Genomic DNA, 23,996 nt, shown 5'->3' on the forward strand with positions numbered 1-23,996 from the left:
TTTCACGCAGTGTCCTGCGGCCCGCATCGCACAGCGGAAGAACCAGACGTATTCCGCAACACGCTGCGATAAATTTCCGCATCTAAGAAGACGGAGCTCAGTAACTGACCACTGCTCCGACTGTGAAGGAGTGCAACTGCGAAGTTAAATAAAATAAATCTGCTAAATCTTGACTACAGCGGGACCAGGACTATACGAGATTAACGCTAAGAAAAAGAAGGAAGAAGACATTCTGTGCAGAAAAACTTGCGACAGTATTCATTTTGTACTGAACAGCGGAAAGAATTGGTAAGCTGGCCCATCCTAACTTCGTTATTCAAGGAGGCCACAAAAATTTATATTTTTTTAATAATGCTGTTGTTAACTGTATTTTTGCTTTTATAATGGCCGTCATAGTTGTGAAAATGGCTTACTCCGAAATCGGTAACCGTAATAAACTGCGTATGCGATCTGGCTGAAGATGATTGTAGTATAAGTGCAATTACGACCGCGGGCTTTCAGTTTGACAATTATCCGCCGCAGCAGCTGTGGCGTCAGCGTGGCTGGATGCCGATCGAAGGGGCCTGGGTTCGGTTCCTGCACGCTTCGGTGATTTCCTCCGCGGGGGCACTAGATGTGTGTGCTCATCACCGTTTCATCGTCGGCGACATGCAAGTCACCTCAATGGCGTCAGCTAAAAATACTTGCACCGGCGACAAAGCCGGCAAAAGGACACAGGGAGAGGGAGGGAGAGAGAGAGAGAGAGAGAGAGAGAGAGAGAGAGTAACAATTAAGCGTAATGTCTGAAATATGTCTCCTTAAAATTTCATGGAGAAAAGTAATTTCGGAAGTGGGCCCATACGGACGGGTTACACCATTTTGTCCCGTTAGGTGGTGAAAGAGGACGCGCCCATTCCGAGCAAATTGCTGGTCTCTTTTTAATGACGAGAAGCGCTAAGCGCTAAAGGCAACAACGGCAGAAGCAGCAGCGCCGGCGCGGCGCGGCTCGTAATGAGGCGAAGTGCGCATGCGCAGCCCGCCAGCCGCTAAGGCCCGCTCCCGCGTCAGACGGGCAGCGCAGTGTTGCAGATGTGCTAGGGATAGGTAGTAGATCAATATAGAGCACTCAACACGCATTTCTTATCACATTCTGGCCCACGTCTCTTCCCTGCCTCCGCGTTCTCCTCAGTAATCCGGCAGCGGTGAAACATTAAAAATTAACAAAGGTCTGTCTCCTGGTTTGTCCCTACTGTTTCATCGCTCTGTGCCTGAGGTACTGGTTAAGACAGAGCGAGTTTTGCATCTGGCAGGTTGCCTATTGCTGACGTGTCATGCCCAGCGGCGGTGCGCGCCGGCAGTCACGTGTTTAGTCCTTACAGAGTCAGAGCCGACGTGCATGAGCGTGGCCAGGCTGCGCCTATTCACACGCCAGCCGTCGACCACAGTGCACCACAGGTACGCATCTCTCCTCACTGCTGACAGCTTTCCTCTTGCATTTCACCCGTTTCAATCTTTTCTTTCGTACAGTTTTTCTCCCAACTTTCTTTGATATTTTATCCTAGTTTTTGTTCGTTTTTTTCTTCTTTTTGACATAGTAAAAGTGCAACAGTTCCTTCTAGTAATTTCTATGATTCGCCGTTCGCTTGCCAGTCATCAGGTTTACGCCTTTCGCAGCCTCGGAGTCTTATACAGTTGCCACACCAGTGGACGCTAGGAGACATTAACAGGATGTAGTTGCGATGGTATATCATTTCGATAACACTAAAGTGTCTACATGTGAAACCCCAGTTGCTCGATATCGAATTAAGACAATAAATACATTTCAATGCAAAAAATTAGCAATAGAATAGCTTTTGTTCTCCATAACAAAAAATTATTCCTCGTCCCTACGTTCGAAACGTGTCGTTCGCAACGGAGCGAAATCGCATATTCTATTCAGTACTCATTCGTTTGTGTTTGATCGTAAGAAACTATTAAGAGGGCAGGTATCCATTCGCCTGACAGAATTTTCCTTTGAGGCATAAAAGTCTGTTGGCTCAATAACGCTAATACTGATAACCGAGGGGAAAGTACTGTAGATGAGGGAAGTAGGTTAATCTAGCAAAAAACAAAAGGATATCCATGGAAAAATATAGGTATATAATAATAAATGCGAGAGATATGTAATTGTTATAAACTGGAATTTTAAAAATGTCCCATAGCACCAATAATAAAACTTTGTTGTCCTATGTTGTTTTCTAGGGGCTTCGTAATCGTTGTCTGTTTCATGGACCTTCTTCACTGGTAAAATTAATTTCGCATTGATGTTATAACAATGTTCGCGTCTTTGCCTATTACGTTTTTTGTAACCTACTGTTGTGATGCTCTTAGCAGGAACTTTGTGCAACAGAGCATTTATGGAAGTGAAATTTTTCAGAATTGTTTACATACTGCTTACGTCTTTTATCTGCAGATTTCTTTTTATACGAATAACCATTTAAGGAAACAAAAGAATATGCCAAAGTGTGTGTCAGCACGAGGGCATTAGACTTTAATTTTTACCATATACTAAAAGTAAACTCATTGTCACTGAAACTTTGCTGCCTCATTACATTTTCGTTGCTTTGAGCGACGCCCGCGAAAGCTACCTAGCTAGAGGTATTAGAGCCACGTGAGGAATATCTCGTACAGACCTCCGAATGGCTTAAATCTTGTGCACTGCTTTTGCTATATGATGAACTGCATACTGATGCCAGTTTCCGCCGTGTTAATTAGATTACTAACTGACGACGCCTGTGCCTTCGTACAGTAACACGTGTTTTGCTCACGTGAGACACGGACAGTTGTTCAGGAAGCTTTTTAAAATTAATTTAGCGGTGGACGAATTCGCTCTGTTTTTTTTTTTTTTAAATTAGGATCTAAGTGCTTCTACAAATTAATGTTGGCACGACAGTTTAGGTGCTTTCGTCAGCGCCGGCTGTCATGACCGACACATCTCGCACCAGTTATCAATGCTCAGCTTCAAAAGTTTACGATGAACCACCAGTGCTTACATTCGAAGGTTTCCACTTAACAACGAAGTATAAATCACAACCTAGGCACTTCGAAGTGGAAATCTTATTTCAGACACTATTTCGCACTGGTACTGCTTTTCGAAATCCATAGCCGTTAATATAGTTCCATAATAAACTCCATCAGGGCTACTGTTAACTAGGCACGTTGTATTTCACACTTGCCCTGGCTATAAGAGCTGACTGCGGAGACACGCACAGCCAAATTTTAAAACAAATGCCATTTACACGGACGTCCTTCTTTAAAAAGCTTTTTTCTCACGGCCTTTAAGTTGCAATATATTTTGTGATAATTATTCTTTTGCTACGGTGATGTGTACAACATAATGAAAATCTGCTACTTCCGTAACTCATTTTGCACGTGACACGATCGTAAATTTTATCACACGCTTTTTAAAACATTGTTTGAGTAATTTTTCGTTCTACAAAGACGGTTGACTTATTTCTAACTTTTAAAAGTCATTGCTTGCATGCCAACAGCATATTTACGTTGTTTTGTGGATCCAAAACAGCACGATTCCGGCTCTCAGAAAAGCGACTTACTCAACAGTAGAAGAACTGCTTGAACCGAGACGGAGTTTGATCCCTCAAACCAACTGTAACAGAAAAAATCCATTGCTAATTGTCAGAAACCTCCAGCAACGGGATACATTTTGGCCTTCTTGTTAGTCCAGCGTTTACCGTTTAGCCGCTTTCTTGCAGATTGGCGAGAGAGAGAAAAGATAGTGCCATGTTACGACGACGCCTATGAAAGCATAACTGAAGTAAATAATTTGTAGACAAGCCTAATTTTACGAAAATATTTTTACAAAGGAGCTGCTTATATTATTTTTGTTTCCATGAAATTTAGATTGCTGGAAGAAACTGTAGTACCGCTGAATTGAGTAAGCGCTCATTCAGCTTATACATAACCTTGACTCCTATGGATTAATGAAATGATATAAGTCAACACATTTTTAAAATAATTTTTCCATATTTTTCATCCTTTTACGAATATTAAAATGTAACTGTACGCGCGGACGTGAGCTCTTGCAGCCAGAAGAGTATATTTCTCATATCGATTTTCGGTTGTGTACATTTATATTTCTGGTGGTTGCTTGTTTAGTTGCATGAATGCTCAAAGTATTTATAGGAGTTGAAATATTGGTACGTCTTCTATTGAACTCATTACAAAGTTTTTGCGTAAACCCAGCCTGTTGTAAATATTTCTTAGGCAAAACTTGCATAGTTATATTACTACTTCACAGGATTCGTGTCATCAGAAGAATTAGAAATCTATTAGCAATAACTTGCGTGTGATGGGAAGAAATTATTGATAAAGGAATTCCTTAGTATCACGTCGAGCAAATGTTAAAGAGGCTCAACGGCGTCTATTGAACGTCTACAGGTAACGTGCAATTCTGGAACAGATGTAACGAGCTCGTGGGTAGGCAATGCTAATTACCTTTTACGGTTTGTTCAGAGCGTACTCGTTGCATTAAAGGCACACGTTGAAGCAAATCAGAGGCGTACTGCCACATTTCTTACGTATACATGTCTAGATCAATGTACATACTCCGCAAACCTATGTGATGTGCAAGGCGGAGGACTCTTCCAATTGGGGCTCCTTCCCGTTCCGTTGACGTATGGAGCGTGGTAAGAATGTCTAGTTAAATGCCTTTGTGCACTGTAAAATTGATCTAATCTCGTCATCTCGTTCTCTACGGAGGCGATGCATGTGGGACTGAAACATATTTTTAGATTCTTTTCTTGATACGTTTCTTGAAACTTTGCAAGTTAGCTTTCGCAGGACAGTTGACGCCTGTGTTTCAGCGTCTGCCAGTTGAGGCTTTGTAGCTTTTCCGTGATGCTCTCCCGTGATTCAAACATGTGACCATTCGTGCTGCCCTGCAACATCATCTGTTAATCCTGTTTCGCAAGGGTCTCATACACATAACTAGTATTATAAGATGGTGCTCACAAGTGATTTGTAAGCAGTCTCCTTTTTACACTCACTGCGTTTTCCTAGCACCTGCCAATGAACCGAAGTCTCCTGCCTGCTTTATCAACGACGAAGCCTACGTGATCAATTCCATTTCACATCCCAACCAATTCTCACATCCAGGTGCCTGTTGAGTTGACTAATTCCAGTTGCGACTCCTCGTTATTGTAGCCCTAGAAAATACGCTCTAAGACAAAAAATGTACACACCAAATTATTACAATTAATTTGGCTGATTTATTCCAGAGGAAGGGCTTCACAAATTGAGTAAGGCAATAACGGATTGGTCCACTTCGGGCCCTTATGCAAGCAGCTATTCAGCTTGGCATTGATTAATAGAGTTGTTGGATGTCCTCCTGAGGAGTATCGTGTCGGCCGGGGTGGCCGACCGGTTCTAGGCGCTACAGTCTGGAACCGCGCGACCGCTACGGTCGCAGGTTCGAATCCTGCCTCGCGCATAGATGTGTGTGATATCCTTAGGTTAGTTAGGTTTAAGTAGTTCTGAGTTCTAGGGGACTGATGACCTTAGAAGTTAAGTCCCATAGTGCTCAGAGCCATCTGAACCATTTTTTTGAGGAGTGTCGTGCCCACTTCTGTCCAGTTGGTGCGTTAGATCTTCATAATCCAGCGGCCTTGCTGGCAAAATTAGTGTTTGGCAAACACGAAGATAAGCAGTAGAAACTCCCGCCGTGTGGGGTGGGGGAGAGGGGGGCATCGTCAGGCTGAAACGAGGATGGCTTGCCGTGAAGGGTAACGTAGAACGGTGCGTAGAGTATCATCGACGCACCAGTGTCCTGTAAGTGTGCCGTGGATGACAACCAAAGCGTTTCTCCTATGAAAGGAAATGACACCCCAGACATCACTTCTGGCTGTTGGGCTGTATACGGGCTACAGACAGGTTGGTATCCTACCGCTGTCCGAGGGGTCTCCAGACACGTCTACGCTGTTCTTCGAGACTCAGTTCGAAGTGGGACTCATCACGGAAGGCAATTCTACTCCAGTCGATCAGATTCCAGGCTGAAGAATTGTCTGGAGACGCCCCGGATAGCGGTAGGATACCAGCATGACTGTCACTCACCATATGGCACGAGAACGAGGAGTGATGGCGTGGGGCGTCATTTATTTCCATAGTATGACCCCTTTGGTTGTCATTCGCGGCACCCTTACAGCACAGCGGTACGTCGACGATATTCTACGCCCCGTTTTGTTGCCCTTCGTAGCAAGCCATCCTGTTCTTACATTTCAGCAAGATAATGCCCGCCCGCACACGGCGAGAATTTGTACTGCTTGTCTTCGTGCTTACCAGACCCTACCTTCGCCAGCAGGGTCACCGGGTCTCTCCCCAACTAAGAACGTTTGGATCATTAGGGGCAGGGCCCTCCAACCATATTTTGACGATTAAATTGGACAGAATTTTGTACGATACTCTTCAGGAGAACATCCAACAACTTTATCAATCAATTTCAAGCCGAATAACAGCTCACATAATAGCCAGAGGTGGACCAACGTGTTACTGACTTGCTCAATTTGTGAAGCTCTCTCGAATAAATCATTCATTTTTTTCTGAAATTTTAATCATTTGTTTCTCTGTACATGTGCATCACATATACCCGTTCCCGTTCCAATCGGATAATTCCGTCATGGTGCGTCATCTTTTCCCCCCCTTTTGTCTTGTGTTTGTTTGGTAAATGGAAATGAGCGTTTGGCGTCACTGGCCGGGAGGCCCCCTGCGGGGCAGGTCCGGCCGCCTTGGTGCAGGTCTTATTACATTCATCTACATCTACATGGATACTCTGCAAATCACATTTAAGTGCCTGGCAGAGGGTTCATCGAACCACCTTCACAATTCTCTATTATTCCAATCTCGTATAGAACGCGGAAAGAATGAACACCTATATCTTTCCGTACGAGTTCCGATTTTCCTTATTTTATTGTGGTGATCGTTTCTCCCTATGTAGGTCGGTGTCAACAAAATATTTTCGCATTCAGAGGAGAAAGTTGGTGGTTGGAATTTCGTGAGAAGATTCCGTCGCAACGGAAAACGCCTTTCTTTTAATGATTTCAAGCCCAAATCCTACATCATTTCTATGATACTCTCTCCCGTATTACGCCATGATACAAAACGTGCAGCCTTTCTTTGAACTTTTTCGATGTACTCCGTCAGTCCTATTTGGTAAGGATCCCACACCGCGCAGCAGTATCCTAAAAGAGGACGGACAAGCGTAGTGTAGGCAGTCTCCTTAGTAGGTCTGTTACATTTTCTAAGTGTCCTTCCCATAAAACGCAGCCTTTGGTTTGCCTTCCCCACAACATTTTCTATGTGTTCTTTCCAATTTAATTTGTTCGTAATTGTGATACCTAGGTATTTAGTTGAATTTACGGGTTTTAGATTAGACTGATTTATCGTGTAACCGAAGTTTAACGAGTTCCTTTTAACACTCACGTGGATGACCTCACACTTTTCGTTATTTAGGGTCAACTGCCACTGTTCGCACCATTCAGATATTTTTTCTAAATCGTTTTGCAGTTTGTTTTGATATTCTGATGACTTTATTAGTTGATAAACGACAGCGTCATCTGCAAACAACCGAAGACGGCTGCTCAGATTGTCTCCCAAATCGTTTATATAGATAAGGAACAGCAAAGCGCCTGTAACACTACCTTGGGGAACGCCAGAAATCACTTCTGTTTTACTCGATGACTTTCCGTCAATTACTACGAACTGTGACTTCTCTGACAGGAAATCGCAAATCCAGTCACATAACTGAGACGATATTCCATAAGCACGCAATTTCACTACGAGCCGCTTGTATGGTACAGTGTCAAAAGCCTTCCGGAAATCCAGGAATACGAAATCGATCTGAAATCCCTTGTCAATAGCACTCAGCACTTCATGTGAATAAAGAGCTAGTTGTGTTTCACAGGAACGATGTTTTCTAAATCCATGTTGACTGTGTGTCAATAGACCGTTTTCTTCGAGGTAATTCATAATGTTCGAAAACAATATATGTTCTAAAATCCTGCTGCATATCGACGTTAACGATATGGGCCTGTAATTTAGTGGATTACTCCTACTACCTTTCTTGAATATTGGTGTGACCTGTGCAACTTTTCAGTCTTTGGGTACGGATCTTTCGTCGAGCGAACGGTTGTATATGATTGTTAAGTATGGAGCTATTGCATCAGCATATTCTTAAAGGAACCTAATTGGTATTCAGTCTGGACCAGAAGACTTGCTTTTATTAAGTGATTCGCCACATTGCCACATTGGACGACCTGCGCGCCTCTTGGGATGAAATGATGATGAAGACAACACAACACCCATTTCCTGAGCGGAGAAAATCCCCGACCCAGTCGGAAATCGAACCCGGGCCCGTAGGACGGCAATCCATCATGCTGACCACTCAACTAACGGGGCGGACTTGTTTCTTTGGTGAAGTGCACAGTTTAATATTTCTACACGTTTTAAGCAAATTGCCAATCTTCGCACGACACTGAAATGTAATGGAAACAACTGTGGATAACGTTACTGTCACATACCGCTATGCGATATTATTCCATTTGAGCCAGCTATTTCGCAATTATCTAAGGTGGAGCAGTGAGTCTGAGAAAGCAGTCCTGCGCCCGTCACGACGGGCGGGTTTGCAGCTGGGAACGTCCCTGTAGTACACTTAGTCAGCTCTAGCGGGGCCCTCTTTCGTAGAACCTGGGCAACGACCAACAGTGTGGGTATTGAAAGCTGGGCTGGCGCCTGCAGTGGGTGGTTTATTCCATGGCCGCTCTACAGCGTCCAGAGAACAGGTGAGAGTGACAGTCTTTCTTTTCTGCTCGACTTTAAAAGACAGATAACAACAACAACAACAATAATAATGATAATAATAATAATTTCGTATGGCTCAATGGCCTGGTGCTGACCCAATCATCCATCTGGGGAAATGGGCCTATAGTTAACGTGGAATCCGGACCACATATTGTTTTTGTCAACTCATTTCGTTGAGAGGTCAAGACTAAGTTAAGGCGAAGACTGACGCATCCGTTGACCGACCCAGATTCGATCTCACGGTCTCTCGGTTTCCAGGCACACGCTTTACCACTAGATCATCAGGTCCAACATGAACCATGGCATCATCGCACCAGTGTCGAAGAATCAGTTGTATTCGGTCTAAAAATTTGGTTCACCCAGTAGTATTTCTTCGCTCTGGATAGATTTCTTGGCGCTGAACAATCATGAAGACGCAGCTCCAGCCGAGCGCCAAATTCGTGTGAAGAAATGTGCGTCTTGTACACATAAGGGATCACCAATTTAATATTGGAGGGAAGCGTGGAGGGTAAAAATCGTAGAGGGAGACCAAGAGATGAATACACAAAGCAGATTCAGAAGGATGTAGGTTGCAGTAGATACTGGGAGATGAAGAAGCTTGCACAGGATAGAGTAGCATGGAGAGCTGCATCAAACCAGTCTCATGACTGAAGACCACAACAACAACAACAACAACAACAACAACGTACACTAAAGGAGGAAAGTTACGTGTGCTTTCCCCTGCTTTTTCACAGATTTATGTTCGTCCGTCGCATTGGCGACAGCATCTTTTTCTCGAAGTAGGGTTTTTGAGAGCCGAGAGCTGAGGGCTGTGAACCTGGATTCTGGGCACTCTACTTCTGGCCATCAATGAGACGGCATTATCTCTAGCCGCCGGTGGGTGCTTGTCAGCACACTCTAGCCGTATAAGCGTTTGTAAGTAGCGCAGTTGTGGTCTAGATCCATATTCTGTGAAGCTCATTATCTGTTTACTTTTCCACGCAATTTCTGTTGCTCATTTTGATCATATTTGTGGCTTCTTGTTGTAACATTGTCCTCGATTACATGCGCTGCCTGGATAAGGACGTGTTGTGTGCTAGCTCCATACAGTCTTCCACAGCTTTTTCGTATTTGCATCTGTGTTAGCGTCATTTTGTAATCTAATTTTAACTATGTAGGGCGAACATTAACAAAACCGACAAGCTGGAGGGACTGATTCATGATTGGCAATGGAGGGTAAAAGGTCCTATGAACGTGTGTCCGGAAATGCATCGTTGTCACAGTACATGGCACTGACGAATGAAACTTCCTCTGACAATGTGCCGTGTTTGTAGCCCACTGACGACCATTATGCAGACTGATGATCCCAGTTCTGGTAAAGGTTACTTCATCGGTAAAGAGGACTAATGACAGAAATCCCATTATTGTGATGGTCTGGTGCAAACACCATCGACAAAATCGCGCAGTCCGCGGCTCTCTGCACGTTCGGCTGTATGAAAGTCTGAAAGGACCCATGATAACACAGACATCCAAAAGGGCTTGAAATGTTGTGTGATGTGGTTGGTATCTGTGAGGGTACTTGTTTTGGTATACCTGTGCTGCTAGTCGACCCTGTCCATCTGCTGAGTCTTACACAAATATCATCTCGGCTTGTTCCCGACATGAATACCGGACCACTCTGCTGCTTACAGTACGCTGCCCCAATCACACAGTCTGTAACACACAAGGAACACACGCATGTGTTCAGAGAAACTTTCATTCGTCAGCGCCACCTACCGAGGCGACGCTGCATTTCCGGACACATGTTCAAATTACCCTTTTTCCTCCATTTCCGGCCAGGAATCCGTTTGTCGGTTTTATTAATGTCCACCCTGTATAGAAACTTTCTCTCTGTTAATTTCCTTAGCCGGCCGAAGTGGCCGTGCGGTTAAAGGCGCTGCAGTCTGGAACCGCAAGACCGCTAAGGTCGCAGGTTCGAATCCTGCCTCGGGCATGGATGTTTGTGTTGTCCTTAGGTTAGTTAGGTTTAACTAGTTCTAAGTTCTAGGGGACTAATGACCTCAGAAGTTGAGTCCCATAGTGCTCAGAGCCATTTGAACCATTTTTTTTGTTAATTTCCTTGTTAGTAATGTCAGTCGTAACAGCAAATAAATAACTGTTAATTTCAGTCCCGAGTTGGATTTCAAGATCCTTCAACTTATCTTACAAGTTGTCCTAGTTAGGCGACACTTCACTTTGACGGCGTTGTCCTCGTGCACACTGCTCCACTACAAGGATAACTTACTTATTATTTTGTCAAAGCAGCGAGTATTGCATTCATTGGTTCTTATATCACTATGATTGAATTTCTGTAGGCATCATTTTGTCAAAGCAACGAGCATTGCATTCGCTCGTCTTATGCCTGTACCAGTTAATTTCTCGCCAGACTCTTTTGAGTGGTGTTGTGTGAAAGATATGAGCACTGCGCATGACTCGACTTGCATCACCGCACAACATACGAAGCCTACAACTGTTCAATAGAATACATCATTATCTGCAAAAAGTGTGAGGTTTGTATTAATACTGTATGCCAGGTCATTAATATACAAAATGAGCAACAGGGGTCCCAACACACTTCCCTGGGACACGTCTGCAGTTACACGTACTTCTACATCTGTCGTTGACTCTCCGTGTATGATAACACGCTGCGTCCTCCCTATAAATAAATCCTCAATCATGTCACAAATTTTGCTAATAAACGTTGGTTCGGTACAAAGTCAATGCAAAGTCAAAGACTTTTCGGAAGTCAAGAAATACTGCGTCCCCCTAATTTCCTTCTACATCTATATCTACATATAGATGTGGATACTCTGCAAATCACACTTAAGTGCCTATTCTCTGTTATTCCGATCTCGAACAGCGCGCGGAAAAAACTAACACCTATATCTTTCCGTGCGCACTCTGATTTCCCTTACTTTATTATCATGATCGTTTCTCCATATCTAGGTCGGCGTCAACAAAATATTTTCGAATTCGGAGGAGAAAGTTGGCGATTGGAATTTCGTGAGAAGATTCCACTGCAACGAAAACCGCCTTTGTTTTAATGATGTCCACCCCAGATCCTGTATCATGTCAATGACACTCTCTTCCCTATTTCGCGATAATACAAAACGCGCTTCTCCTCTTTGAACTTTCTTGATGTACCCCGTTAATCCTATCTGGTAAGGATCACAGACGGCGCGGCAATACTCCAAATGGTTCAAATGGCTCTGAGCACTATGCGACTGAACTTCTGCGGTCATCAGTCGCCTAGAACTTAGAACTAATTAAACCTAACTAACCTAAGGACTCACACACACCCATGCCCGATGCAGGATTAGAACCTGCGACCGTAGCGGTCACGCGGTTCCAGACTGTAGCGCCTAGTACCGCACGGCCACATCGGCCGGCGGCAATACTCCAAAAGAGGACGGACAAGCGCAGAGTAGGCTGTCTCTTTAGTAGATCTGTTACATTTTCTATGTGTTCTACCAATAAAACGCAGTCTTTGGTTTGCCTTCCCCACAACGTTTTCTGTGTATTCTTTCAAGTTTAAGTTGTTCTTAATTGTAATTCCCAGATATTTAATTGAATTTACGGCCTTTAGATTAGACTGATTTATCGTGTAACTGAAATTTAATCGATGCCTGTGTAAGTAGGCTGTTTATGTTTTCTTATTGGTAACGCCACGTAGCGCTCTATATGAAAAATCACTGGCTGTGCTGTGTGCAGTCTGTGGGTAGTTTGCATTGTTGTCTGCCATTGTAGTGTTGGGCCGCGGCAGCTGGATGTGAACAGCGCGTAGCGTTGCGCAGTTGGAGGTGAGCCGCCAGCAGTGGTGGATGTGGGGAGAGAGATGGCGGAGTTTTGAAATTTGTCATGAACTGCTATATATATATATATATATATATATATATATATATATATATATATATATATATATATATATATATATGATGACTATTAAGGTAAATACAACGTTTGTTCTCTATTAATATCTTTCATTTGCTAACTATCCCTATCAGTAGTTAGTGCCTTCCATAGTTTGAATCTTTTATTTAGCTGGCAGTAGTGGCGCTTGTTGTATTGCAGTAGTGGGAGTAACCAAGATTTTTGTGAGGTAAGTGATTTGTGAAAAGTACAGGTTAATGTTAGTCAGGGCCATTCTCTTGTAGAGATTATTTAAAGTCAGATTGCGTTGCGCTAAAAAAAAATATTGTGTGTCAGTTTAAGGACAGTCGTGTAAAATTGTTCAACAGGGGACGTTTCATACCTGTTAACACCCATGTGGATAACCTCACACTTTTCATTATTTAGGGTCAATTGCCAATTTTCGCACCATACAGATATCTTTTTGCAATTTGTTTTGATCTTCTGATGACTTTGCTAGACGATGAACGACAGCATCATCTACAAACAACCTAAGACGGCTGCCCAGATTGTCTCCTAAATCGTTTATAAAGGTAAGGAGCAGCGGAGGGCCTGTGACACTACCTTGGGGAACACCAGAAATCAATTCTGTTTTACTTGACGACTTTCCGTCAGTTACTACGAACTGTGACCTCTCCGACAGGAACTCACGAATCCAGTCACATAACTGAGACGATATTCCATAAGCACCCAATTTCACTACAAGCCGCTTGTGTGGTATGGTGTCAAAAGCCTTCTGGAAATCTAGAAATACGGAATCAACTCGAAATCCCTTGTCAATAGCACTCAACACTTCGTGTGTGTAAGAACTAGTTATGTTTCACAAGAACGATGTTTTCTAAATCCGTGTTGATTGTGTGTCAATAGGTCGTTCTCTTCGGGGTAATTTGTAATGTTGGAACACAGTATATGTTTCAGACTCCTGCTGCATATCGACGTTAATGATACGAGCCTGTAATATAGTGGATTACTCCTTAATTTCTTAAATACTGCAGTGACCTGTGCAATGTTCCATTCTTTGGGTGCTGTCTTTCGTCGAGCGAGCGGTTGTATATGATTGTTAAGTATGGAGATATTGCATCAGCATGTTCTGATAGGAACGTAATTGGTATACAGTCTGGACCGGAAGACTTGCCTTTATTAACTGATTTAAGTTGCTTCAGTGCTACGAGGATATTTCCGTGGCTTTATGGATGTCAAGCAAGAAATGTGCGTGTTTTCACATGGCCGACGTTTCCGTAAGCCGTGCTGTTTGGCATGAGGGTGGTCATTGTAATCGGATTACGTTAAAGGTTACCGATAGCCTCGATAAGTACGACAGTTGACGGAAATTCTCCGTGAACTTCTAAGGAAATTCGTTGAGAGCAGAAGACGATTTTTCCTCTAAACGCTGCTGAATAATTTTATAAAATCAACAATTGTGACTCACAGCAAAACGATTCTGCATCCTACATAGATGTCAGGAAATAAAAGAGGAATTAGGGCTCTTGATGGGATATAAAAGCAATTACACTGCATGACCGAAACAGTGAGGCAGCCAGAAGGCGAGAAGAAAATGAAATTAAACTTCACGGGTTGAGAGGTTATGTGATGTTATTCCGGTGATTACAAAATCGAGCCAACTTTACAAAGTTTGAACTCATTTTGTAAGTATGTCATTGTACCCTGTCTGGTCCGGATGCTTCCATCGATTCGGTTGGGAAGAGTGACGTTAGGCTGTTGTAGTCCCTTCTAAAGCAAACTGACCCACATCCTGTGACTGTTCCTTGATATCTTCGATACTGGGACTGGGACGAAGTTGACATCTGGGCTTGTCACACACATCTTCTGTCAGGGGCAGATCTGAGGATCACGGAGGCCTCAGGAGTACCTCAGCAACATGAAGGCAGCTCACAGAAACACGTGCCACATGTGGACGAGCATTGTCCTGTTGAAAAATGCCAGCATGGTACTGTCACATGAGTGGTAAAACATAGGGACGCAGGATGTTTGTGACGTACGGTTGTGCCGTCAGAGTTCCGCCTCTAACTACCTGCAGTCATATCCGATGGCTCCCCACACTATGACGCCAGCAGTAAAACTGCTGTGCTCCTCTAAAACATTTGGTGAATGGGAATTCTCCCGAGGTCGCCGCCACAATCGCAGATGACGGTCATCCCTAGTAGTGCTGAACCGCAATTGATCGATGAACAGAACGAGACCACAGTCATCAGCAGTGCATGCTTCCCGGCCATGGCAATATTCCAAATGCACCGTTTGTGTTGTGTTAACGGCAGACTGTCCATGGGACGGTAATTTCCTGATCCGGGTGCTGCTAGGCTCTGACCAATTGTGCTTACTTGTTTTCGGGTGGCAGTCGCAAATGTGACGATGTACTCAGTGCACAATCCTGCAGTCCTCCCTTGTACTGATCAGATGTGGTCGACTCGATCCTCGAGCAGTCCAACACCAGACCAATCTCACATCCCAAAACCCCACAAATTCTATCAGTTGCTGATAGTTTTGCAAAAACAGACATAATGTCTGATGGGATAACAGCAATCAGTGATTTTATAATGTTACTTATAATCCGTCTTGATTGTAAATTTTTTTATTCATATGACCGGTTTCGGTTCATTCAGACCCATCTTCAGATCTGTAACCATAATGTTACTAGTTTACTATTTCACGGAAGCAAATCTTTTTCATCCTATCTAATCAACATCAAATGTACCAGAACGTTCCTGATATTTCAGTTACAGGAGTAACCCGTCCAAATCCAGCAACTTTCACATGCTGCGTCACATAAAATTGGTTGGCCGAGTGCACGTCATTTATGTTAATTATAACACTATTACCGACAGGTGGCGTCTGGTACATTTGTTACATTCCATTTGCACATACTATATTCAGTAGATTTTTTTTATTAAAAATACTTAATTAAAATACGTAGATGTCAAGGTTAAAATCTGTACTTATCAAAATTTTAAAAAAAACAGTAAAATTATCATTTTTATACGATCTAAAAAACATAGGGAGATTTGTATATCTATGGTGCTGGTGTGGACTTGTTTTCCTCTACGGTCTGCTTCCGTGGTTCCCGCCATTTCGGTGTTGCGCCGCGATCCGCTCAGTCGTCTGATGTCCATCGCCGCAGGCAAGAGGGCCGCGCAGGAGGGCCCCGTCTACGACGCCAGGCGCTGCACGCATCTTCCGGCGTCTCCACCGCGCACCATCTCTCATCCCTCGGCCTGGATCTCCACACGCAGCAGTTGTCATCTTAGTAAGTCGTCATAAATGCTGAAATAGGCGTTATGACTGAATTCGCTTTGCTCGTTGAGGATTAAATCCGGATCTTTATTTTTGTGGGTGTATATTTCAATTTCTTCCAAAATGTTAAGAAACCGTCCCTTATGAGCTCTATGCAGGATGTCTAAATTGTGTTCAATGTTCGTGACTGAGTGCTTTGACGCAGCCATATGCGCCCCAAAAGCCGTTTTGTTTTGAGAGTAGGTGTGCTCCCTGAATCTGGTTTCAAAGTCCCTACCAGTCTGCCCTATATATTGTTTACAGCAGTCATTACATTTGATCTTATATACACCTGTATCCTGAAATTTATTCCTACTATTACATATTCTGTGCCGGAGCTTCAATTTTAACGTGTTATTTGTTCGGAACCCTATTTTAACGTCGGACTTACGAAAGCATCTTTCAATTTTATCTGTAATTCTTCCATTGTAAGTGAGAGCCACATATTTTTTCTTGTTGTTCCTTTTATCTGCGACTTGACTTCCTTCTATTTGTTTCATTTGTCTCTTCTTTATCTTCCTATAAATATTCATCACCTGCTTACACGTATATCCGTTCGCAATGGCTACTTGGTTTAAAATACTTAGCTTCTTTTCTACTTCCTGTTGGCTTAGTGGCAATCTTAGTAGCCTGTATACCATCGAAGTAAAATATGCCCATCTGTATCGTGGTGGGTGACAAGAGCGCTCATTGATAACTAAATCTGTACACGTAGGTTTTTTGAATATGCTAAATCCATGCTTCCCATCTTTCTTTATTAGTGTTAAATCTAAGTAATCTATACGGTTGTGTTCTTCAAATTCCATGGTGAATCTAATTTTTGGGTGTTGAGAGCTCATTTTTTTCCTCATTTTTTGTGCTAACTTTTCGATATCATTTTTATCTCATTTGTATAATAAAATGGAGTCGTCAACATATCTCCTGTAATAAACAATTGTCTCAGCGATATTAGGATTTTCATCAAAGAGTTTGTTTTCTAAGTGATTTACAAAAATGTCAGCCAGCGTCCCAGCTAAACTGTTCCCCATTGCCAGCCCGTCTTTCTGTTGATAAATTTTACCATTGAAAGTAAAGTAATTGAACGACAAGACTTGTTCCAACATTTCCACTAATTCAATCACATCCCCCAGTGCCAATTTACCAGGAGTGAGAAGATTGTTCTTAATGATCTCAATCGTTTCTTTTACGGGATTGTTTGTGTACAGATTGGTGATATCCAATGAAGCTAGTGATATCCAATGAAGCTAGTGACGCATTCTGAGGTATAAGTACGTCTTTAATTTGCTCGGCAAATTCGTGGCTGTTGCTAATGTTGAAAGTCCGATGATATGTATATGCTGCCTTCATTCTGTTATTTAGCTCTTTATTTAATTTATAACTTGGGATACTGGTATTATTAACGATTGGGCGAATCGATTTTTCAACTTTATGGAGCTTTATTTGTGACCGTAATTCGGGGATTCGCGGATTCATTACTTTCAGTTTAAACTTTTCCTCCTCTGTGAATAGAAACACACTGTTATCTATTTGTTTCCTTATTTCTGTTTGAAATTTCTTGGTTGGATCTTTCTGGACTTCTACTATTCCGTTCTCCATAAAGAACTTTTCAGTTTTCTCTATATAGTCTGTATCATGTATTAAAACCATAGTGCCGCCCTTATCTGCCTTTGTGACGATAGCCTTATGTGATTCTAACTTCTTATTCAAGCCCTTAAGAGTTAGTAGTTCGTTTCTGTTCTTGTGAGCAGAGTGCATTTCATCTATAATCGACTTCTTTACTTTAACTGCCGTGTTGGTCTGTTCGTATCTATTCATATTTGCGATATCACATGCAACTTTCACTTCTGCGACAGTCTTCTTTATTGTACTTGAGTTAATTGCGGGATTTAGGTTATATTGCAGCCCTTTATTTAAAATGTTCTGCTCATCCTTTGTTAATTTTATCTCAGTTAAGTTCACGACCCTCTCATAAAAAGTATGCAACTTTTTACACGCCGTTTCGTTATCAATATTAAAATCTACATCTAGGTTAAAAAGCTTCTTCTGATGTCTGTATAGAGTTAATTCTCGCTCCCTGTCAATTCTAAAAAAATATGTGGCTCTCACTTACAATGGAAGAATTACAGATAAAATTGAAAGATGCTTTCGTAAGTCCGACGTTGAAATAGGGTTTCGAACAAATAACACGTTAAAATTGAAGCTCCGGCACAGAATATATAATAGTAGGAATAAATTTCAGGATTCAGATGTATATAAGATCAAATGTAATGACTGCTGTAAACAATATATAGGGCAGACTGGTAGGGACTTTGAAACCAGATTCAGGGAGCACACCTACTCTCAAAACAAAACAGCTTTTGGGGCGCGTATGGCTGCGTCAAAGCACTCAGTCACGAACATTGAACACAATTTAGACATCCTGCATAGAGCTCATAAGGGACGGTTTCTTAACATTTTGGAAGAAATTGAAATATACACCCACAAAAATAAAGATCCGGATTTAATCCTCAACGAGCAAAGCGAATTCAATCACAACGCCTATTTTAGCATTTATGACGGCTTACTAAGATGACAACTGCTGTGTGTGGAGATCCAGGCCGAGGGATGAGAGATGGTGCGCGGTGGAGACGCCGGAAGATGCGTGCAGCGCCTGGCGTCGTAGACGGGGCCCTCCTGCGCGGCCCTCTTGCCTGCGGCGATGGACATCAGACGACTGAGCGGATCGCGGCGCAACACCGAAATGGCGGGAACCACGGAAGCAGACCGTAGAGGAAAACAAGTCCACACCAGCACCATAGATATACAAATCGCCCTATGTTTTTTAGATCGTATAAAAATGATAATTTTACTGTTTTTTTTAAATTTTGATAAGTACAGATTTTAACCTTGACATCTACGTATTTTAATTAAGTATTTTTTAATTAAAAAAATCTACTGAATATAGTATGTGCAAATGGAATGTAACAAATGTACCAGACGCCACCTGTCGGTAATAGTGTTATAATTAATATAAATGACGTGCACTCTGCCAACCAATTTTATGTGACGCAGCATGTGAAAGTTGCTGGATTTGGACGGGTTACTCCTGTAACTGAAATATCAGGAACGTTCTGGTACATTTGATGTTGATTAGATAGAATGAAAAAGATTTGCTTACGTGAAATAGTAAACTAGTAACATTATGGTTACAGATCTGAAGATGGTTCTAAATGAACCGAAACCGGTCATAAGAATAAAAAATTTACAATCAAGACGGATTATAAGTAACAGTTGCTGATAACACTGACTCACATATCTGTGTCCTTCACAGTGATCACTCAACATATGAACTGTTCACGCCACTCATACGCTCTGCCAGGCCTGATAACAACGCTAAATGTGAACAACACTAATGTAATCTGAAGACCATTCTAAATGTTACAATGAATTACAACATTAATGATTTGCATACCTGCCGATGTACGTGTACAAAATTGCATTGACTTCCGACCATGTCTCCCGGTTGTTTCACCTTTTTTTGGTCAGGCAGAGTACAGGGTGTTTCAAAAAGAATGACCTCATTTCTAAACTCCATATTTATTGATAAGAACATACTACGAACATGGGATGGCAGGCCGCTGTGGCCGAGTGGTTCTAGGCGCTTCAGTCCGGAACCGCGCTGCTGCTACGGTCGCAGGTTCGAATCCTGCCTCGGGCATGGATGTGTGTGATGTCCTTAGGTTAGTTAGGTTTAAGTAGTTCTAAGTTCTAGGGGACTGATGACCTCAGATGTTAAGTCCCATAGCGCTCAGAACCATTTTGAACATGTGATAGATTGGAAAATATTCACAAAATTTTAAAGTTTTAGCTATGCTATTGCAAATGCTCTATGCGTTCACCTGCAGCAGCACGAATAACATCTAGACGATAGCTAAATTCGTCTCGAACTTTAGAGCTGTTATTCTGTTCTTCACTTATTCTGTGTTACGAGATAAAGGGGAGATGAGCACACTTTCCTTCACATACTCCCACAAGAAAAAATAAAATGGTATCATGTCTGCCGATCTTTGAGGCCAGTGTAGTGGGTTAGTGTGTCACTGAGAAACTGACATACGTTGTTGTTGTGCCAGTGCGGTGGAGCTCAACCTTGTTGGAAACTGAAGTCATCGGAGTCCTCCTGAAGTTGTGAAAAAAGCCTGTTCTGCAGCATCTGAAGATAGCCCACTCCAGTCCCTGTGTTTTGCTCAAAAAAAGAAGGGACTGTACACTTTTTCACGAGAAATGGCACAAAAAAGTCTTTCACTTCAGGTGAGTCTCTTTCGTGCTCAGTAATGTCATGAGGGTTCTTCAGTCCCCATATGCACACGTTATGTTGGTTTAATTTACCGCTAACATGAAATGTTTCTTCATCAATGAAAATTAACCGTTGCAAAAATGTATCGTCTTCCATGTCCTCTAGCAAAGTACTGCTGAAGTCATCTCCTTTCCTTTTATCACCAGTCAGGAGAGCTTGCACTGATTGTTGTGTGTATGGTTTATAGACCAAACGACGCCTTAACACTTACCAGTCAGTCGTATGAGGCATTGCCAGTTCTCTGCTTGCACGGTGAGTAGACTTTCGTGGACTCCACTGAAAGGTTTGCCGAGTTCTTACATCATGTCATCAGAAGTGCGAGTTGGACCTGGAGTCTTACATTTGCACAAGCATCCTGCCTCTTCAGGTTGGCTATACCAACGACGAATGTTTTTTGGTGCAAGAGAATCAGTGCCAAAACGCAGACGAAAAGCACGCTGGACTGAAATCACTGTTTCACTCTTTGCAAACTGCAGCACACAAAACGCCAGAAGATGCCATCTTACTTCTGACTGATTGTAAACTGAGAAGACGCATTGACTGACATCTAACGGCGATTTTCTGAAACTCTTGGCCACGATCACTCAAACAACACACATTTCCTAGCCAACACGCCCCATGTTTCATAATTATTACCGTCCAAAATCATGTCATTCTTTTTGAAACACCCTATATTTTCCTGTGTCTATTTGCAGCAAGGAATGGCTAGCAATGGAACAACGTCCCTTCCGCCATGCACTGTACACTGATATGAGGAGTATGTGTGTAGATATTCTGCAACAAACTCTCTTATTGTAAAATAAAAGCAATCAGAGGAAAAAAAATATTTATTGCCTTTCTCATGAATTAGTGTGTGTTCACATTGCGCGCCGGCCGACACGTGGTGCGTCGAGCCGTGACGCTCCGGGCTAACAAACCCATTGTTTTGCATTGTGTTGTTCACAATGGCGGCCGGACTGTGACGGCATGGCGTGCGTCGGGTCGCGCCGCTTCGACGTCAACCACAATGTTGAATATTTCCGGCGCGAGCCGGTGGCCGGCGCAAGGTGGTGAACCTACCCTTGAGCTTTTGCATTACACGCAGCAGACATCTCCCTCTTGCTTTCATTCTAAGTCTTATTGAACATTTTTTTCCCCTTTTCATTATTTTATTAAAGTAGAAATCCTTTACATTTCACAATCAGTGAGAAAAATTACAATTATTGAAATGATACATGCAAATTTACTTAGTCAATCTAGATTTACTTAGTTCACCTTTTTTCATACATCTGTAACAATAGGGAACCATATGTTTAACACTTTTTTATTATTCTTCAAATTAAAATGGTGAAATAGAAATGGAAACACCTTAGAGACAGTTATCGATAAAACTTGGCAAAATATGATCAGGTGATCCAGGAAAATGTCCATCGAAATGTACTTCCACTTGGCCTCGGTTTCATCATAATTTCATACAAGGTACCTTTAAAAGAGCTGTGCACAGTTCCTTGAAAGCGGAAACTGAACCATTCAGCCAAACGGCATCATGTCAAGAATTTTCACCTATCACTCTGTCTGTGTCACAAGACGAAGGATCACTCTGAGAGGTTGTCATTGCCTCCAGTCGATGAACCATCACCTATACCAACTATAGCATCATTAACAAAAAAGTGGAAAAAATTTATGGGGAAAAATGTTGAAGAATTTTTGCAACTTGAAAAGGACAAAACACTGTAGGAGACAGCACTCACCAGGTCTATGTCGTACGCGCAAACGACCACCACTTGCGTGCAGGCGGAATCTGCTTTCAGCGCTGAAGACGACGGCGCTCCATTCCATCTTCGAAGTCATCCTCTGACGGCACCAGTCACGCCGTGCTTTTTATGCTGTAGCGTGAGTGAAATAAGGGCTAGAGGTGCACGTGCCGAAGTCCCAGTGCTAATACCGGGTTCGCAACTGTTCGTGTTGACAAGCTGGGCTCCCCAGCACCCGTATCTGTGCTGTACGACCTACCAGTGCGGCCCTTACGACACGACGATCCTGGCGGGCGTCTGTGCTGCGTGGACGTCCAGAACCTCGTCTACAGTGTGACAATGTTCACGTGACCACTGATACCAGCAACGTTGTGTGGCAGTTGTCCGAAAGCGCCATCCCGCCACTCGGAAGGTCACCGTTTAACTCCTTTCAAACTCGCTCACTTGGTTGTAGGAAGCCCGAGTGAGTCTCTGTAGCACGGTTACCTTCTTCCTTCACGTATTTGCCCCACACTGAGCCTCCTGGCTGTGAGCATTCCCTATTAATGGGGAGCTATGCCACTGCGCTACCTGTTGGCGGATGACGTGGGAACCATTATCAGCACATCTACTATACCGCATGTGGCATATGTCAGCGTCGATTCAAAATCGATGCCGTCTTTCCAGGTGTACTAATTTCTTTTTTCAGGAAGTGCATGGTGATTCATTCTGTAATACGAATAAAATTTTTCAGGAAACTTTTTATTTTTTAATGAAAAGCAAAAACCTCTCCTAAATGTCTGTCGCTATTCATTGGACGAGTCCATAACCTATTTCTTCTGTGCTTACGACGAGCTACTGCACTGCACTGTCAATTCAGCTCCTATAAAGAAGTCATTGTTCTATACGATAGTACACTGGCTGGCGGTGAAAAGCTGATGGCTGCACCTGTGTTATCGACGACCTTGCATGTCAGCAGTCCAAGAGTGGGGATTCTCTCGCCGGTGTAGCTCGGGCGTCAAGGGGGAAAAAAACGCGCATATCTGCATCGATCGGCAGTAATTCATTTACCTTCCCTGCAGTGTTTGAAGATTTGCTGAAACTGCCCATTATTCTTTTTGTTACGGTCTCTAACGAGCTCGACATTGACAGGAAATTAAATCCTAAAATTCCTTCCCTCTTTCTATTAAAATATAAAACTCGATATCGAAACTCCTTACCGACTGAGGTGAGATATAATTATTTACAACTTGCGGTACTACACTCTCACAGAAACACGAAAGTGAAAATTTCAAAAAGGAACATACTATGCATTAGTCAGACGTATAAACATCTTATAAGTCTCTGCCGTTTCTCGTCTCAAAGTAGAAAGCAATTAATTAGAACGTCGCAAGCTTTTGCTGTAGTTCGTCCTCAGCAGTTTCATCTTAGAATAATTTCTTCGTCTTTTCTAGTTCCAAATACGAAATGAACGTTCTATTAATTGTGGGCTGTCGCCTTTTATAACGTCAAGTGTGGCGGTCGTCGCCGAGGGAAAAATTCATATATCTTTGGAGTTTTCTGAACACTGATCAATAAAATAACATGAGGGACCAACAATAGGCCTGCACTGATCTCTAATAATACATAGCTGCAATGTTTCACACTACGCTAAACACCCACGAGCTACGGACTGTGATCACGGCATTGACGTCGCTCAGTAGCTCGCATTTACTTGTGAACGGAGACAGATATCAGTGTAACTACCATGTCAGTTTTTTTTGTACGTTTATCTTTACTTCACTCGTAAGAGTACGCTACCCGCTGTTAAAATTTTTCACTACAAGATTTGAAAATCAAGTACAAGTGCTTGATAATTAGCGTCATTTCACAATGGCTGTTACGAATTATGAAGAGCTAAATTACTT

At 42.7% G+C, this 23,996-nt stretch overlaps 1 long non-coding RNA gene across 1 annotated transcript in view; it reads left to right on the forward strand.

Moving 5' to 3' along the window:
* The first annotated feature begins 1,070 nt into the window (after window positions 1-1,070).
* The window catches only part of LOC126248512 (uncharacterized), a 666,116-nt gene continuing 643,190 nt past the window's right edge, over window positions 1,071-23,996 (forward strand). Inside the window, exons 1-2 of the long non-coding RNA XR_007545497.1 lie at window positions 1,071-1,205; window positions 1,290-1,434. This is a non-coding gene — a long non-coding RNA (uncharacterized LOC126248512). The remainder of the gene's footprint in view (window positions 1,206-1,289; window positions 1,435-23,996) is intronic.

This window comes from Schistocerca nitens, chromosome 3 (genome assembly GCF_023898315.1).
Source record: "Schistocerca nitens isolate TAMUIC-IGC-003100 chromosome 3, iqSchNite1.1, whole genome shotgun sequence".
NCBI lineage: Eukaryota > Metazoa > Arthropoda > Insecta > Orthoptera > Acrididae > Schistocerca > Schistocerca nitens.